Below are 7,068 nucleotides of genomic sequence, written 5' to 3'. Positions count from 1 at the left end.
ATGTCCCAAGTCTCATTTAGTCAGGGTACACTTAGGACACTGGAAAGCACAGTTACTTACCGTAACAGGTGTTATCCAGGGACAGCAGGCAGATATTCTTAACGTATGGGTGACGTCGCCGACGGAGCCCCGGTACGGACCTTTTTAACTAGAAAGTTCTAGTTGGCCGCACCGCGCATGCGCGAGTGCCTTCCCGCCCGACGGAGGAGTGCGTGGTCTCCAGTTAAGATAAGCCAGCTAAGAAGCCAACCCGGGGAGGTGGGAGGGTCGTAAGAATATCTGCCTGCTGTCCCTGGATAACACCTGTTACGGTAAGTAACTGTGCTTTATCCCAGGACAAGCAGGCAGCATATTCTTAACGTATGGGTGACCTCTAAGCTAACAGAGAGGGAGGAGGGATGGTTGGCCATTAGGAAAATAAATTTTGTAACACAGATTGACCAAAGTGTCCATCCCGTCTGGAGAAGGCATCCAGACAGTAGTGAGTAGTGAATGTGTGAACTGAAGACCAAGTGGCCGCCTTGCAGATTTCCTCAATAGGGGTGGAACGGAGGAAAGCCACAGAAGCAGCCATAGCTCTGACCCTGTGGGCCGTGACAGGTCCTTCCAGTGACAGGCCGGCCCGAGCATAACAGAACGCAATACAGGCAGCAAGCCAATTGGACAGCGTTCGTTTAGATATAGGATGACCCAAACGATTAGGATCGAAGGTCAGAAAGAGTTGAGGAGAGGAGCGGTGAGCCCTGGTACGGTCGAGGTAGTACGCCAGGGCACGCTTACAATCCAGCGTGTGAAGAGCCTGTTCCCCAGGATGAGAATGGGGTTTAGGGAAGAAAACAGGCAGCACTATGGACTGGTTGAGGTGAAAGGCTGAAACCACCTTAGGAAGGAATTTAGGATGGGTACGCAGAACCACCTTGTCATGGTGAAAAACAGTGAATGGTGGGTCGGCGACCAGTGCATGCAGCTCGCTAACCCTCCTGGCAGAGGTGATGGCAATGAGGAAAAGCACCTTCCATGTGAGAAGTTTGAGCGAGGTAGAAGCCAGAGGCTCAAAAGGAGGTTTCATGAGGGCTGACAAAACCACGTTGAGGTCCCAGACGACTGGGGGAGGCTGAAGAGGTGGTTTGATATTGAAGAGGCCCCTCATGAACCGGGAAACCAGGGGATGAGCCGTGAGGGGTTTTCCAAGGATAGGCTCATGAAACGCAGTGATGGCACTGAGGTGGACTCTGATTGAGGTCGATTTGAGGCCAGCGTCGGAGAGAGAGAGCAAATAGTCCAGTACGGTTTCCACCGCCAGAGAGGTGGGATTGTGATGATGAAGGAGACACCAAGTAGAGAACCGGGTCCACTTCTGATGGTAACATTGGAGTGTGGAGGGTTTCCTGGAGGCATCCAAAATGCGACGGACTGGCTGAGACAGGTTTTCAGGAGAAGTCAGCCCGAGAGAAACCAAGCTGTCAGGTGGAGCGAAGACAGATTGGGATGTAGTAGAGACTGCTGTTGCTGTGTAAGAAGAGTAGGAAACACAGGTAGAGGAATGGGATCCCTGGAGCTGAGCTGAAGCAGGAGGGAGAACCAATGTTGTCTGGGCCACCGAGGGGCGATGAGAATCATGGTGGCCCTGTCCTTGCGGAGCTTGAACAGAGTCCGCAACATCAAAGGAAGTGGAGGGAAGGCATAGAGGAACCGATCCGTCCAGTCTAGTAGGAAGGCATCCGGGGTCAGACGGTGTGGAGAGTAGAGTCTGGAGCAGAACTGGGGCAGCTGATGGTTGTGAGGAGCTGCAAAGAGGTCCACCTGAGGAGTGCCCCATTGAGCAAAGATGGAGTGGAGAGTGGGAGGATCCAGGGTCCACTCGTGAGGCTGAAGGATGCGGCTGAGTTGGTCGGCCAGGGAGTTCTGTTCGCCCTGGATATAGACCGCTTTGAGAAAAAGATTGTGGTCCGTGGCCCAGGTCCAGATTCGGAGGGCCTCCTGACAGAGGGGACGAGATCCAGTGCCGCCCTGCTTGTTGATGTAGTACATGGCGACCTGGTTGTCCGTGCATAGGAGGAGAACCTGAGGGCAGAGAAGGTGTTGGAAGGCCTTGAGAGCATAGAACATGGCTCTGAGCTCCAGGAAATTGATGTGATGTTGACGCTCCTGAGGGGTCCAAAGTCCCTGGGTGCGCAGATCCCCAACGTGAGCCCCCCATGCATAGGGGGAGGCGTCCGTGGTGATGATCATGGAATGAGGAGGTGGATGCAAAAGGAGGCCCCTGGAAAGATTTGCAGAGTTCAACCACCATTGAAGAGATTGCTGAAGAGATGATGTCACAGAGATGGGATGAGAAAGAGGGTCCCTGGTCTGTGACCATTGGTTGGCGAGGGTCCATTGCGGTATCCTGAGGTGGAGTCGCGCCAGAGGAACCACATGGACTGTGGAGGCCATGTGACCCAGAAGAATCATCATCTGGCGAGCTGGGATGGATGGTCGGAGGAGCACCTGCCGACAAAGGTGAAGTAGTGTCCGGTGCCGGTCGGCTGGAAGGAACGCTCTCATGGAGTTGGTATCGAGAAGTGCTCCGATGAACTGAAGGCGTTGTGTGGGAAGCAGATGCGACTTGGGATAATTGATCTCGAACCCCAAGAGATGGAGGAGAGAGATGGTGTGGTGAGTTGATTGTAGCACAAGAGGAGATGTTGCTGCTGTCACCAACCAGTCGTCTAAGTAGGGGAACACTTGTAGGTTGTGGGACCTGAGACAGGCCGCTACCACAATCAGGCACTTGGTGAACACCCTGGGTGATGATGCGAGACCAAAGGGTAGCACTTTGTACTGATAGTGGAGATTCAGTATCTGGAATCGGAGGTAGCGACGTGAAGCCTGATGAATTGGAATGTGAGTGTAGGCCTCCTTGAGGTCCAGGGAACATAGCCAGTCGTGTTGAGACAGAAGAGGATAAAGCGTGGCAAGGGAGAGCATCCTGAACTTTTCCTTGACCAAACATTTGTTGAGGTTCCTGAGGTCGAGGATAGGACGAAGATCCCCCGTTTTCTTGGGTACCAGGAAGTAGCGGGAGTAAAATCCCTGACCTCTTTGGTCTGGTGGAACTTCTTCGATGGCATTGAGAAGGAGGAGGGATTGGACCTCCCTGAGGAGGAGTGGAGTTTGGGAGGAGTGAGAAGCAGACTCTACGGGAGGATGATCTGCAGGAAGAGTCTGGAACCTTAGTGAGTATCCGTGACGGATGATGTTTAGAACCCACAGGTCTGATGTGATGGCCTCCCAGCGTTGTATGAAGATGGTGAGGCGGCCTCCTATAGGTTGAGGCAGAGGCAGCGAGGGTTGGAGACTGGCTATGCCCTGGAGAAAGGAGTCAAAAGGGCTGGGGAGGCTTGGTTTGAGGAAGAGGCTTAGCTGTCTGATGAGATTGTGAGCGAGCCTGGGAGTGTTGTTGTTGCTGTTGGCGAGGCCGACGAGATTGCTGTTGAGGCGGGTTAAGTGGCCTAGCAGAGAAACGACGCTGATAAGAAGACTGAGGTCTGTATGGGCGTGACGGCGGAGTCTTCTTCTTAGGCTTAATGAGGGTGTCCCATCTTGTCTCATGAGCCGAAAGTTTTTGGGTGGTGGTATCAAGAGACTCCCCAAAAAGTTCATCACCAAGACAGGGTGCGTTGGCAAGGCGGTCTTGGTGGTTCACATCCAGATCAGATACCCTCAGCCAGGCCAGGCGTCGCATGGCAATTGCCAGAGCGGAGGCTCGAGAAGAGAGCTCGAAGGAGTCATAGATTGAGCGCACCATGAACTTCCTAAGCTGAAGGAGAGTGGAAATTTGTTGCTGAAACAACGGAACCTTGCGTTCAGGAATGTACTTCTGCAGAGCTGAGAGTTGTTGTACCAGATGTTTCATGTAAAAGGAGAAATGAAAAGAGTAGTTGTTGGCTCTGCTAGCCAGCATGGCATTCTGGTACAGGCGTTTTCCAAATTTATCCATTGTCTTACCTTCTCTGCCAGGAGGGGTGGAGGCATAGACACTGGAACCATGAGATTTTTTGAGAGTGGACTCTACCAGTAGGCTCTCATGTGGCAACTGGGGTTTATCGAATCCCGGGATAGGGATAACGCGGTATAAACTGTCCAGTTTTTTAGGGGCACCTGGCACAGTAAGGGGGTTCTCTAAGTTCTTATAAAATGTCTCCCGTAGAATATCATGAACGGGGAGTTTGAGAAATTCCTTGGGAGGTTGATCGAAGTCCAAGGCTTCTAAAAATGCCTGGGACTTCTTGGAGTCGGACTCAAGTGGGATGGAAAGAGCCCCAGACATCTCCCTAAGGAATTTTGTAAATGAGGACTGCTCTGGTTTGGCGGTGGATTCAGCCATAGAGGGTTCCTCATCAGTGGAAGAGGCATCCTCCTCGGTACCGAGAGGGGATTGCTCCCATAGGTCAGGGTCTCTGACAGCCGGTTCCGCATGACGGGTCTTAGACAGGGATTTACCAGATCTCATTGATACGGTGCCGGGGGATGAAGACCGGTGCCGATCTCCATCCCTGGGGGAGTGGTGCCGATCCCGGTCCCGAGACGATCGGTGTCGATCCTGGGGTCGGGATGGGTCCTCAGCCACGCAGGTTTGGAGCGTAGGCTGTGCCGATAAGACCGGCATCGAAGTATTCATCGGTACCGAGGGGGTGGCCACTGGCGTAGTGGTGCGGGGCTCGGGCCGGACCGGTACCGGAAGGAGCGGTGCCAGCAGGGTTGGAAGCAGTTCCTTAAGTTGGTGCTGGAGCTGTTCGTGTAATTTAGTCTGGAGGATGGCCGAGATACGGTCCTCCAATGGGGGCACCGGTACCGTTTTACTTTTCTTCGGTACCATCGGTGCTGCTCTACGCTCCGGTGATGAGGAGGCCGATGAAGAGGCACTCACCGATATCGGAGCGGAGCGTTTTCGAGATTTGCGGGACACCGGAAGGACTGGTGTCACCGCTGTAGCTGGAGGGCGCTCGAGGAAAGTGGGAGGCTTCTTAGCCGGCTTACCTGGCGCCATCGACCCCGTAGAAAGGTCAGGAGGTGTTGATGTTGACGGTGCCGATTTCGGCGGTGCCGTTGACGCCGGGGTCGGGTCCATAGCGGAAGCGGTGCCGAAGAGGAGATTCTGCTGTATTTGTCTGTTTTTAAGGGTGCGTTTTTTAAGAGTCGCGCAGCGGGTGCAGGTGTCAGCCCGATGTTCCGGACCCAAGCACTGTAGGCACCAATTGTGCGGGTCCGAAAGGGAAATCGGGCGTGCACACCGCTGGCACTTCTTAAAACCCGGCTGAGGGGGCATGAAGGGAAATACGGCCTCAGCGAAATCAAAGCCGGAGGCTTGTATGATGGCAACAGGCCCCGCCGGGGCCTGCTGAAAAATAAAGGAAAAAAGAAAGTTTTTTTTTTTTTTTTGGATTAGAAAGAAAACAATAAACCCGAAGGAAAAAATAGAAATAAGTAAAAATAACGCGAGCGGGAAGGCAGAAAAGGAGTTTTCAACAGCCGTTGAAACCACATGCGTCTTCTTCGCTCCGCGGAAACGAAAAAACTGGAGACCACGCACTCCTCCGTCGGGCGGGAAGGCACTCGCGCATGCGCGGTGCGGCCAACTAGAACTTTCTAGTTAAAAAGGTCCGTACCGGGGCTCCGTCGGCGACGTCACCCATACGTTAAGAATATGCTGCCTGCTTGTCCTGGGATAAAGAATACATAGCCTGCTCTATATGCTCTAGCCAAGGAAAAATATGCTCTGATACCATCATTCCCTATATTCTATACTGTGTATAGTATGTAGGATAGAGAATGACACGGGGAAAAATTCTGTCCCCATCCCGTCCCCGGACCACCATCCTCTGCACCGCCCCGTCCCCGCTGGTCCTTTCACCGCCCCGTCCCTGTCTCTGCCGTCCCCTTCACCGCCCCGTCACCATCCCGCTGTCTCTTTCACCACCCCGTCACCGTCACCGTCTTCTCCTCTCCATCCCCCCATCCCCAGCACCCTTAACCCGGTCCAGCAGCTCCCTCCCGCCGGCCAGCCGTGCATTTCCCTCCCTCCCTCCCTCCTTTTCCCTTACCTTTTCTTCTTGAAACTGGTGATTTCTATAAGGCGACGAGCTGTATTACAGCCGGAGCCTAGAAGTCGCGTCGGGTTGCCTGCTAGAAAAGTCTCCTCCAATACAACCTGAAACTGGAAGTTGCGTCGGAGAAGACTTCTTTCACCAGGCAACGCAACGCGACTTCAAGGCTCCAGCTGTAATACAGCTCATAGCCTTATAGAAATTGCCAGTTTCAAGAAGAAAAGGTAAGGGAAAAGGAGGGAGGGAGATGCATGGACAGCCAGCGGGAGAGAGTGGGCTGCCGGATCGAACCCTCGTTCACCGCACGTTCACTACTTGTTCACCGCCCCGTGCTACCATTCACCACTCCACGGGGCGGTGAATGGCCTTGTCCCCAAACTCACGGTGACCTTTTTTTTTTGGTCACTGTTTTGGCGGGTTACCCGCGGGTAACAACCACCGTGTCATTCTCTAATGTGGGATTCATTTAGTGATGCAGAGAAATTCAGTATCCCCCATCCCACAATTCTATTCCCCTTCCTGTTTATTTTTTAAGTCAGTATACATATATTCTGGAGGGGGGGGTGCACTATCACAGACAGGGCTCTGAAAAGGAAAGACCCAGACTATGAATCAAGACCCTGACCACTCGGATTCTAATCGTTTCATAAATTTGCAAGCAAATTAAGATCTACTGGATGAACGTGTTTTAATTGGTAGTAGGCAAACTTGTCACCAACACAATTTCCCAGTGTGTCTCAACATTACTAGCATTTGCAGCTGTCCCCCCCCCCTTTATTAAAAGTCCCCCCCCAATGATTAAAAGTCTTAACCCCCCACCCTCTCCAACCTGCCATTTAGCAAACACATTACATAGCCTCCACCCCGACAAAAGCAATAAGGATTTATGGAGATCCCGATTTCAGAATCTAAACATTCTTTTTTAACATTGTGCTTTAGCTTAATGAAGTATCCCTAAGCCTTAAAACAATTTAAAAGG

This window comes from Geotrypetes seraphini, chromosome 13 (genome assembly GCF_902459505.1).
Source record: "Geotrypetes seraphini chromosome 13, aGeoSer1.1, whole genome shotgun sequence".
Taxonomy (NCBI): domain Eukaryota; kingdom Metazoa; phylum Chordata; class Amphibia; order Gymnophiona; family Dermophiidae; genus Geotrypetes; species Geotrypetes seraphini.
Note: the sequence above shows the minus strand (reverse complement) of the source record.